Genomic DNA, 12,798 nt, shown 5'->3' with positions numbered 1-12,798 from the left:
GTAAGAGTAATAAAAATAAACACAATGAAACCTAAACAGAGTGGTCAAAACTGCTATCACAGATATATAGACTATGGCTAATTATAGGAACATTCTAATACAAACAATAAAATAACTTGTAAAAGTAAGTACTAGGAAGACATCAGCTACCAAGACTTTAACATTTATAAAATATATACATAGACTGATTGCAGGAATGACAGCACCGAATTGTAAGCCCAGAGCTAGAGGAGCGAGTGAGAAGCCCCTGGGGCATGTGGATCATTCTGTGTGACATCAGGCTCTGGCCTCCATATTCATACTCACAACTTACATGTCCGTGTGCAGACACATGTAAGGACACACACACACACACACACACACACACAGGGATACATGTGTAGACACATATAAGGATACACACACATGCACATGCACACATATAGACACACCCAGAGGTACATGTAATGCCAGAATGTAAACACATGTACACATACATGTATAAACAGTCATGCACAGTCCTAAATAGCAATTGTACTGCCATGTAGTGGGATTGCAAATATCAACTGATAAACCATTTTATTAGAGGGTCAGGTCTTGTGTGTGGGTTCTGGAAATGACTGAGCCATCGTTTTATCTGTGAATATCTACATTTAAGTAGACTGACAGTAGTTCCTAATGTGATATATGCCTGATACTCACTGAGAGTACATCTTACTCTGTTTTTTTTTTTTTTTTGGTTCTTTTTTTCGGAGCTGGGAACCGAACCCAGGGCCTTGCGCTTCACATCTTACTCTTAATTTAAAGCAAAATAAATGTTTGAGGTGATGTTTATATTTATTAGTTTTATGTAACCACTATTCAACATGATATGTTCTATATAATGTGTTATATATATTCAACATTTTGTACCCATGTGTGTGTGTGTGTGTGTGTGTGTGTGTGTGTGTGTGTGTGTGTGTGTTTGTCTAAGACATGACTGATTGGGCTCAGGATGCCCTCTCCTGACCACATAGCGAGTAGAGACTTTGGTACTGTGGCCTCCTTCTTGCATCTCCAGAAAACTGCAATGGCCAGTGTGCACATCATGCTGTCTTTGTTGAGTCTATAAAGTGGGTATGATAAGAGTTTGTTCTTACATTTATTTACTGCAAGTGTCACTTGCTCCTGTGATGTACTTGTTTCTTTCATTCTTTTATTTACTACTTTGGCCATATATGAATATGTAGTAATAATTTTAAAGTCCATGTACACATTTGTACTATGACATATCATGAAGTCTCTTGTGTCTTTGACCTCCCATAGTCAAATGTAATTTTAGTAAAGTAATTAACATCCGTTAGAAAATTGTCTTCTCATTCAGTATGAAATATTCATGTCTGGGTCCTGGATAGTAAGAAACACATGAAAGAATATAAAACTTGAATATTAATATTGGATGATGAAATACAGGGTTCAAAATTGTCTCTACCTCATAAAGTGCATATCCAATTAGGTTTCACAGTCTAGGGGTCAAATCACTGTGACTACAAAACCATTTTGTGCATATTCTGAAGAACTTGAAAAGGAAAATGTATGAAGAGATGTGAGAGGAAACAGGAGGGTGTTCCATGAGATAAAGAGGACTCTTAAAAATTTCCCACACATGTTCACTGCAAACCTGTGACTCAGAGAGCCCAGAATTTCTTTTCATTGGAAATTTGAATTCATTTTGGGTTCAATTCAATGAAATCAAAAGCTTCCGTGAGCCACCAACTAGTTGTCTACAAATTATATGACAGCAGTGAGATCTGTTGCTGATGTGTATCTTCAACCATGGTGACTCCATTTCAGCCCTATTTTTAGCCTGTGCAAAAACAGGTAGACGTACTAAGGTTTCAGATGCCCCTTTTGTTCTTTGATTGCATATGTGTTCACCTTGATTTGGTCAATAGACATGAATCCTTAAACAATTAATGCTTTCCTCATCTTCAAAACCACTGTCTGTAAACACTGCTATCTACGTAAATATAAAAAGTTATGTGAATTCATGGTAGGAATCCAGCAGGTAAAGGAAAACGTGGTGTGCTCCTCATTTAATCTACAGAGTAAAAGACTTCTGTGAATTAGAGACACAGGATGTCTCCTTGTCTTTCTGCTCTGTGTTGTTTCTTTCAGTTACTAAGATAACCACCAACATTTAAACATTTAATTATCTTTCATGAAGTGCTGCAGATATGTCCAGATTCTAACAATCACCAAAATGTCTACAAATTCATAACCTATATCAAGGAAAGGAAAGCAGCATGTAATACACAAGGGCAGATAGAATGTCTTCATAAGTGAATCGCACTACTTGCCTGTTGACATCATCAATGGACATGCCTACATTACCCAGTTGTAGACTAGTATTTCCATCAATGCTCTGGCATCAAGAGCTGGGCATACCTTTGACAGAGAGGTGTGAAACTTTCAGTCTGGCTGCAGGATCTGCTGTGGCCCCAGGTCATAAGCAATGTTCACAGGGTTCAAATGGCTCATAAAGAAATGAAACCAACTACTGCTGTGTGCAACACTGGATGGACTCATCAGACTCTAGTCACATATTACTAATTTACACGTGCATACAACAGCAATGGTTTTAGAAATGGCAGATGAGAATTGGGAGGGAGCATAGAGAGGCAGGGTGGAGCACTGGAATGAAACAATGCAATTATATTTTATCAGAGATAGTGAAATTAGCAGCTGTATCCTGCCTGCTAAGCTCACAGTGTGTGAGCATCAATCAGCAGTCCACTCCAGACTTTGAGTTCAGAGGTTGGTGAAGCCTCGAGGCCAGGGGAGCCTGAATCAGAATGTTCCTCACTCTTCTTCACAGTTCTCAGATGATAACCTCACTCTTATCACCCTCCACTGAGGCAGCAGAGGCACGGTGCTGATTAGTGCCATATCATTTATTTCCATTCCTCATAAACACCGGCCTCTGCTCGTCTGATCTGGGGTTGGAAGACCTTTGACTCAGGGGCTGAAGTGCCACAGTGATGGAAACTACAGCTCTTTCCAACCCAAAAGCAGCTAAAATGCTGCGAACTGAAGTGTCTGCTCCCTCTGAGCTATCCCTCCTGCCCCTCTTGCTGCCTTGCACACAGATAGATCTTTGGGAACGCTGTTTACTGCTTGAGGTTCAGCGCAATGTTTTTCCCGTTTGCTTTTCTTTGTCACTTCTCTTTGGGTGTTTCTTCTTCAGTTGTTCTGAATTTTTCCTCTAGTTTCTCTCAGTCACAGAGAGCACAGTCTCTGTTCTCACCATTCTTAGTCGTATTATAGCCTCACTACATTCTCTTCTCAGTCAGGATCCCAAATTACATTAGACCCAGATTAGATTTCACAGCATCTGAGAACCAGTCCAGTTTGCTTAATGTGAATTTTGTGTTGTCTGAGCCGCGGGACTCACACTCCTAGCATTATTGTTAAGGTCATTATAGCATATTAAGTTGGTGTATATTCACCCTTCTGAAATATAATAATCCAGAGAGTAAAAGCTACATCGTGTCCAGATCACCTAAAGCATCCTGCTGTGCTATTGTCGGAGGCAGAACTGATGAAACAAGAATGGCGGCAGTGATTGACTGCACTCACCATGCTCTCTGGGTGTCATTAACCTTCCAACGCTTTACATTCATAAATTGACTTAGCTCCCCAAACTGTTTAGGAGAGAAAAGCCAGCAGTTCCATGAAGCATGTCTCAAAAATGCGTGGGATACACGTGTAGAAAAATGCGCTTGCCTTTATCAGTATCTAAGCACCCTCCAGGATAAACTGCTTTGGAACCGAGAGTTCAAATCAGGGTAAGGTGCTTTAAAGATGCAGTGTGGGGTAGGCAGGCGAACCTGATCTTTTACTCTTTCTTGATGCACGGATTCCAGATTTCCTGCTATAATGTCAGCATGTCCCTCAAACTTCATCAAGGGACATTAAGTCCCCAAGAGACAGTGTCTGCAAGTGGGAGCCATACGAGGTGGTGATTCCCCCTGTGGATCCATGGGCTACTGCTGCTGTTATAGCTCTACCAATCTCAGGAGAAGAACAGAAATTTGAGTTGCTAGTTCTAGCAAGAGTCTTGTGGGTTGTGCCTACAGCCAATGGTGGTAGGGAAAATTAAAGCATGGTAGCCATTTTCTGTGTGTGGCCAAATTAGATCAAGAGTTGACAACAGCTTTCTAATTGAACATAAGACCCACTCAACTGGATGGAAAGCATGCGTGGCACTAGAATCCTAGCCAACTACTCTCTGCTAATGAAGGCAAAGATCTTGGAGAGGAATTTACATGCATCTAACACTTTACTACACCATCAACAATCTCTCACAATACTCTAAATAGTTCCCCTTATATCCACAGAGAGGTGTTTCTCAGCTTCATCAAGGAAATTTCTCTTTGCAAAAAAAAAAAAAAAAATGACCAGTATTTTAGAGACCACGGCCAATCAAAAGGCCACATTGTGGTGCCCTGTCTCAAAGAATAATCTACAAAACACTCTGGCACTTAAGGCCCAGCAAACATCAAGGGAAACATATAGAAAGGTTGTAACAATCGTATCAGAGAGTTTGGTGTAAGATTGTATCTTCTAGTAGTATCAGAAGCTACATCATAAGGTCTCCTCCATGTGAGACAGGACAAAACTTGGCTGAATAAAGATGGCAGTAGATGTGCTAATGTGAAAGGGGGAAAGCCCACAGGCCCAACCCTACAGAGACCTGAGGAATTCTCACAGTGAGAGAATAGTCTCCCCCAGAGAAGAGCACACCAACTGTAATCCAATACCAAATGATCAGCAATGAAAGTGTACCTGCATGTAATATTACCAGGATCAGCAGATTGTATTTATTTATTTAAGAATATCTACACATGTATATATGTATTTATACACACACATATATGTATATGTGTATATGTGTCTGTGTATATATGCATATATGTAATGGTACCAGTAGAGAAGACGTTTATTACAATTTTGAGGCAAATTGGAAGCAAGCATTAATTAAATATGGCCAGAATGGTGGACTCAGGCCAGGTCCACTTCTGGGTTCCCAGAAAATGGTGATATATCAAATTTTGCAGCTGCTTAAAAAGGGCAACTCCATAAGGACACCATGTTTGCCATTAGGTCCTACCAGGGCCAATTATATACATATATACTTCCTGCCAGCATGTGACCATGCACACTTGGTGACATTGAGGTAAACAAACTTGTTCAGGTGAGTGAATAGGAGCCTGCAGCACTTTAGAGGGATTATCTGTCCTTGAGCAAGGATCTTTCAGGAAAGAGGTATTTTTGTTTTATGAATCTCTTAGGCATAGCAATTAAAACTTAAAATATCGCTTTGGCTCTCACTATGTATATATATATATATATATATATATATATATATATATATATATTGTGTGTGTATGTGAGTGAGTATGTAGAAGGCATGAATTTGAAAGAGAGCAAGGAAAGATATATGGGAAGATTCAGATATAGAAAAGAGGTAAATTATGAAATTATATTGTAATCTAAAAAATACATATTTATTCATCAGTGTTGACACAGACAAACAGACTCTAGAGCTACACAGTAATGCAAGAGATCAAGAGTGGTGGACTCATTCCCAAACTAAAGTGAGAACATATAGAGAGGGGAGCAAAAGAAAAGGGGCAGGAGGGAGAGAGGGAGGGAAGAAAGGAGAGAAGGTAGGAGGGAGGGAGGGAAGGAGGGAGGGAGGGAGAAAGCAGAATAGTAGACTAGATTCTCTTCTCTACTCCTGACATCTCAATGAAGCTGCTCTATTACTCTGTAGCTCTGTCTCCGTTTCTCTCTGTTTCTGTTTCTCTCTGTTTCTCTCTGTTTCTCTCTGTTTCTCTCTGTCTCTGTCTCTGTCTCTCTCTGTCTCTCTGTCTCTCTGTCTCTCTCTCTCTGTCTCTCTCTCTCTCTCTCTCTCTCTCTCTCTCTCTCTCTCTCTCTCTCCTTCTTTGAAGAGAGTTTTGTGAACTCCATGGTTTTCCTAGAGCTTAATAGTCCTAATTAGAAATATCTTATTTTCCCATATAGAGTATGCGAGGACAATGACTTTGGGAAATGAGATTCATAATTATTTAAGAAAGCAGGATTATTCTTGGACAGCAATGACCTGCATATAGCCAATTAAGAGTAGGAGGAATGGTCATCTGCAGATGACCTTGCTAAGAACAATGGGTTCTTAGAAGAGCAGAGTTGGACACAGGTAAGTGGGTGAAAGTCAAAGATCGTGACAGTAAATATAAGAGAAATCAAAGAAAGAAATTTATTGTCAAAATCAGCTCAAGATACCTTGACCTATATCTTGAGAGACTGAGGAAATAAAATAAATTCATATTTTATGTACATAGGCAAATTTATTTTTCGTTTTTAACTAATTACAGTATGGGTTTAAAATAGTTAAATTCAGAATGAAAGTCTGTGAATTCAAGTTTGCATTGAGTACTTAGGAAAAATAAATGAGATGTTTATTTGAAAGTGCTTTGAAAGCTCTAAATTGCCACTCAAATATCATTGACCTTTTTTGTGGAGATCAATTTATTGGTACCCTAATGGATTTTTTTCCTAAATAGAAAAGTTCTCAGCTGTTTCTAAACACGTATTTTTAAAAGAGGAATCAAGGGTCATGCTAAACTCTGACACGGATAAAATGCAGTTCATTAGTGAGATAGATTCCATTGCTCTTTACCAGATGTTCACATTCCTGTCCCGAGTGTCTCTGCCTATGCTGGAGGAAGGCCTTGGTGAACTCTGACGCGGCTCTGGGATTTGCTTTGACTGACAGATGTAGAAGAGATGCATTCTTTTGTGGAGGCACAGATCAAGACTCTGAGACTCTGTCCCTTCTGACACAGTGGGGAGCAATGGACAGTGCGGCAGCCACTCTGTCAAGATCCAGGGTGACAATGGCAGACAGGAAAGCAGTCAACCCAAGATGAGATGCTCCGATACCACTAAGAGAACAAAACCTTTGTTGTTGACATGTAACAGAGAACTCTGAGCTGGCCTCAGCTTCCATTAGCTAACACTTGGGTTCCTATTTTATTTACTGTCTCTCCTGCTAGACCAGCTGCTGGACAAGGATTATGTAGCTGCTCAAGGTGTGGGTTTTGAAACAGTGCTGTCTGCTGTAGCTTGGGTCTGCTATGCATCTGGTATGCTGTGGGCCAAAGATCTTTTCTGTCTCTTCTACCTGAAGGAATAAATAATCATATGCAGGAGATCTGTGCCTGAAGCAATAGATAGAAACTGGACTTAGCTGCAGCACCCTTCATTTCAGGCAGGGATTACTCTGTAGAATTTTCTTCTTGGGGGAATTAAGACATGTTTATTTCTGGTGCAAATTCCTTTTGTCATAATTAAACTTTGAGATGATAACTCTGCCTTGCTGCATTCAGTTATTTACCCCATTGATACCCAGATCTAGGATTCTAGTTTTTACTCTCTAGTGGATGCCCAAGTTGTTTCCATTGCAGAAAAATCAAATGATGGCATTTAATAGAGGTCATCCCCTCATAGAAGACATTTTGTGTGTTTATGTGCATCTCTGGCCAGTATTCTAGCATCATATAGAGGAGAGCAAAGTGAAAAGCAGCCATAACATGGAGGAACTAAAGCAAGCAAATGTAAAGCAGGAAGGTAGAAAGAACACCGTTAGGACTGTAGCTCAGGGATCATTCTTCTTCAAGGGAGACATGTAATCTCATGGCCGTCTGCATGCGGCCTGAACATCCAATAGATGGCACATATGTGCCATATGTATGCTTTGTGGGAAGCATGTTTCTGAGGTGTGACTAAAGCTGAAATTTCAACCTGAGTCCTCTTATTTATACTAAAGTCCAAACTCATGGTTGGAGAGTATATAAAGATATAACATGATCTCATGGCAATATACTTGTACAATATGATTTATTATTTATTTATGATTTTTTTCACCAATGCTTGTTTCACACAGGGTTAGGACAAGTTGGAATAAGGATACATTTATTTGTAGAGTCATATCACAATTGTGAGGCTCATATTACCTATGTGTAAATTTATCACTAAACCCTGATCCAGAAATGTATCTGGGGACTACATTTTATATCTATTGGTATTTCACACAGAATTGTTCTTGACATTTCCACTTACACATCCAAAGCAAGAGTCTTAGAGTACATGGATTGAGTACAAGAGGCTTCATAGAAGAAAAGAGATAGGATGGGGAGGTTTCTTTTATTTAATATTTTCAAAATATTAGATATTGGAAAGAGTGATTCAATAGTTTAATTCAAAGTTAAAAAATTAAACTGTTAAAAAGATAAGTCAATTTGTGGTGCATAGAAAGGAATCTATTCATCATAAAATACTAGATACCAGTAGCAAATGTTGAGGAAGTGATACTAACAGAGAGGTGTGTTCTAGATAATTGTATGTGTGCATATGTATGTGTTTGTGCTTATGTGTGTGTGTGTGTGTGTGTGTGTGTGTGTCCATCTTTTGGATTCCTAATATTTGCCATCTGTTCTTTCTCATTGAGAAAGCATGGAGAAGAGACCTGCCAGCTATCTAGTTAGTCATGTAGTGTACACTCACAGAAAGTCAAATTAAATTTTGTCCTGTTTTTAGAGGGAATCATACAAAATAAAAATTTTGAGAACTACTCCTTGAAGGATAAATTTTCAATAATACTTTAAACAGAAATACATTACTGGCAGTATGGGATATGTTTTAAAACACACTGAGAGAGAGATGGAATTAACAGTGTAATCATTCTGAAGAGAAGGGCATTATATAAATTGAATAAATTATCAACATCATTATAAATCAGTGTTGGTCCAAGTAACATGATAAAGACTAGTCAATAAATTAACATTCATATAATATAATATTTTGCGATAATATTAGTCCTCATATAATTTAGTACGATATGTCTTGATCATAATCACACCTACACCAATTCCTTTCAGATCAATTTTGCTTGTTTTGTGGTGCTTAAAGAGTTTGCCCACATTTACAATGTGTAAGAAAGGTTAATTTATAAACAACTATGAAGATTGATAATGGGTGTTATATTCACAAGTGTGTATAGTTGAATTTCTAAACTAAGAATCAAATCTCATAAACATGAGGGCCCACAAAGCCTCAGTGGTGGAATATAGGTAGCCAAAAGAGAAGATTGTGTGGGGACTGCAGTGTGAGCAAAAACAGAGAGTGCACAGTGTGTGTGGAGGGAAAGAAGGGGTGTGCACAGAGTGTGCATGGAGCGAATGGATGGGTTTGCAGAGAGTCCAGGACTGCCGTGTGTACAAGAGCAGAGAGTGCACAGTGTGTGTGGAGGGAAAGAATGGGTGTGCAGGGAATGGCTAGGAGATGGTAGACAGCATAGCTGAGTATTTATAGGTTGGAAGGGCTGCTAATGAAGGCAGATGGTGACTGCGGATTTTAAAAGGTGACAGGATGAAATGTGGACATTTATTAAGAATGGATGCATGACATTACTGGGGGAGGGAGACCCATTTCTTCTGAGTTAATGATAAAGGTAAGTAAGACTGCCAAGCCACTTTCATGGGCTTAGCAGGGCAGTAGTGGGAACAATGCATGCTGTAAATCAAGAGCAAAGGAGTTTGCTTTTCAAAGGGACATTGCCTGTGCTCTCTGTTCTCCTCAGGAGGCTGCCTGCCCTCTGTCATAGAGTTGCTGCAAGAATGTTAAGACTCCATCTCTCTCCTCTGGATTGTTACTCACCTGCCAACTTTCTCCAGCTTGAATTCCAACTCCTCCTGTCTCCTGAAAGACTCTCTGAGTAATGACCAGAATATCAATACTCATAAAGATGGGTAGATTTCCTCACACTTTGTTATGCAAGATGCATGGCTTAGATTTCAAAGTAAATAAAATTCCTAAAGGAAACTCTTCTCTCTTTGTTTTTCTGTGTGTGGATATGTATAAGTTTGTTCGTGGATGTGTGTCAGACTCACACATGTATTCATTATCATAGAGGTTCATGTGTGTGTGTGTGTATGTGTGTGTGTATGTGTGTGTGTGTGTGTGTGTGTGTGTGTGTGTGTGCATGTGCATGCATACTCAGTGATCATCCTAAGGAACTCTGAGAATAAATACAGGGTCTCTCCTTAAACTTGAAGCTGACTCAACTAAGCTATCTGGGCAGTAATTCCTAGGCATCTGGCTGTCTTTCCTTCCCCGACCTGTGATTGCACAGTCCCTACCACATTACCCAGCACTTTACATGGGTTCTGGGGTCTAAATGCAAGTCTTCATACTCATGGACTCATTGGACTGGTATGTCTCTCTAGCCTAACACTATTTTGTTATTCATGTTCTGGACAGCTTCCTATGTCTGTGTAGTAGTTCTGTGAAGTTTGACACTTGGATGCCAAGGGCAAATACATCACTTACAGACTCTTTCATCTTTTCCCATTTATAATCACTCTGTCTAAGATATCATCTAAAATCCGAGTTAGTACAGTTACTATGTTAGTCTAATCTAACCTATCTATGACTAACGTGTAACTCTCAGGTCAGGAACCTTTGTATGGATTCTATAATTCAGCTACATAGCTATATGTATAAATGGATAGATGAGGGATAGAGATAGATGATAAACAGATTATAGATACATACATGTAAAACACACATATACATGTTACGGAAATAGTACATACATACATTAATAATGAGATAGATAAAGGTCACAGACAGATGATAGACATGTAAAATTAGGTAGTGGATGATAGGGAGAGAAAGTTTGTGCATAACATCAGCAAGTGACTGAAATTCCTTGTAGGAAACATTATTAAGAATTTAGCCACGCTGTGTTGGTGCACACTGGTCGGCTATGCCGAAAACACAAAGCAAGGGAACTGTGAGTTTGAGGACAGTCGGAGCAACATTTTGGGGATGAAGCAATAAATGTCTCAGTGGTTAAGAGTACTTATACACAAAGGACCTGGGCTTGATTCCCATTACCCATATGGCATCTCACGACTTGTAACTCCAGTTACAGGAAACCTAACGACCATTTCTGTCCTCCCCGGGCTCTTGCATATACAAGATGCACATGTATACACTCAGATGTGCACACACCTACACACACACATACACAAACACACTAACATCTATCTAGATATTGATATAGATATAGGTAGGTATAGATCAATATTGATATAAATAGACATAGGATGTTATAGATAGAATATAGATTATACATGCATAAATACATAGAGTGTGAGTGTGTATAATAATATTTAAAAATATTCATAGTTTTCATATTTTTACTATGAACATGGATGGATTTACCATCTGTCCATGCGCATTTTACACAATATGCATTTATTCTAAGTAAATCAGATTATACAAAAATTAAAACATCAGAATAAGAATTGATTCAGAATATGTACTAAATACCAATAGGAAGTTAGCCAAGGAATAAACATCATCCAGTAACGATAAATTGTCAAACACAGTTTCACAGACAATAAGATTCCCCCATGAAGAAATGCTGGGGAAGCATCCTCCAGGGCCCCATATTCCTCTCTCCACCGTTTACATAGATTTCTTCCTGAGTATTTGGAGCCAAACCTCATCACCGGTCCTGAATTCTGCAGTTTTACAGTACTGGGGTTCCCTTTTCTCACTCATACTCAGTATGAAAACACCTAGGATGGGCTCCAGGGTAAACCATGCAGGCCTGGATGAATGAAACGAGGCTTACAAAACCCTTGGAGGCCCAGACCTCACCGACAATGACGCCTCCTCCATTTTTACACTAAGTAAAAATAAAATTGGATGAGGCTATGAGATTATCCGCCCCATTACAGCCTACACTTGTGGTGAGAGACGGTTCGACTTCTTTTCCAGTGACATTGACACTGCACCTCCCTGCTTGTATTTACCCTCGCCTATCATGATGAGGAAGTAACATACGTAGGAAGTGTCATATGGTGCCCGTGATTCATTACACACCCTCCAAAGTACTAACCCTAGACGGTATCACTCACGTGAACGCTGAGAAGCTGTTCTTGAAGCCTGGAAATTTAACTGTACAGATGCTCGTTCCAGCTCTGTCAACTACGGGCAGCTGCACAGACTCCACAGTCAAACTTTCCCGTCTATAGAGACAGCTTTTTCCCTTTTCTGAGAGACATTACACGATGCTTGCTGTGTGACAGCTTCCTCCAAGACGGAAACATTCTATTCTCCAAAGGAAATTCTTAAGCAGCGCAAAAAATAGCTTCAGAAAGTCCCTAAAACAGAACAGATTCTCTAGCCCCCTTGCTCCCAAGTTGTAAATAAGCCAAGCTGTTAAGTCCCTTTCAGAGAAGAAAAGCTTCGGAGACCCAGCCTCCTGAAAGCAGTGTAGACGACTAAGTCCTTTGGAAAGGACACTCTCTAAAGTGCCGGGCTTCCTGAAATCTGTGCGGTTTCCAGACTCTGTATAATTGTTACTTGTGCTGGGGTAGTCTTTGAGTCAGTTCTGGTCCCATAAGTAACCCCTCATCCATATTGCTATAAATAAACTAAATAAAATTCATTAGTTCATCCGGCAAGACTTTGATGGTGTCTAGTTTTGTTTGTCATGGGTTCCCTCTCTGGAGTAAGTAGATATGTGCTGTGTCTCCTCGGGCAAACTTTTGTCACACAGCAGTGATAAATCACTCGTGGATCCCCAGCTTAGTGAGTGGTTTGCATGAGAAACGTTCTCAGGAGGTGCTAGGTCACAAGGCAGGCAGGCTCCTAAATGTCGGTGCTGATGGTGTTGACATGACTCCCACCTCAGCTGGG

At 39.8% G+C, this 12,798-nt stretch overlaps 1 long non-coding RNA gene across 3 annotated transcripts in view; it reads right to left on the bottom strand.

Annotated features, from left to right (window-relative positions):
* LOC134485698 (uncharacterized) overlaps window positions 1–12,216 on the bottom strand; it is a 95,963-nt gene extending 83,747 nt beyond the window's left edge. Inside the window, exon 1 of one of the 3 annotated variants that reach the window (XR_015678399.1) lies at window positions 12,015–12,216. This is a non-coding gene — a long non-coding RNA (uncharacterized LOC134485698). The remainder of the gene's footprint in view (window positions 1–12,014) is intronic. The other 2 variants (XR_015678397.1, XR_015678395.1) reach the window with 2 other exon arrangements.
* Between the last annotated feature and the right edge of the window lie 582 nt (window positions 12,217–12,798).

The sequence above is a fragment of the Rattus norvegicus genome, chromosome 2 (genome assembly GCF_021556685.1).
Source record: "Rattus norvegicus strain SHRSP/BbbUtx chromosome 2, alternate assembly SHRSP_T2T, whole genome shotgun sequence".
Taxonomy (NCBI): domain Eukaryota; kingdom Metazoa; phylum Chordata; class Mammalia; order Rodentia; family Muridae; genus Rattus; species Rattus norvegicus.
This window is presented reverse-complemented; position numbering and strand designations above follow the sequence as displayed.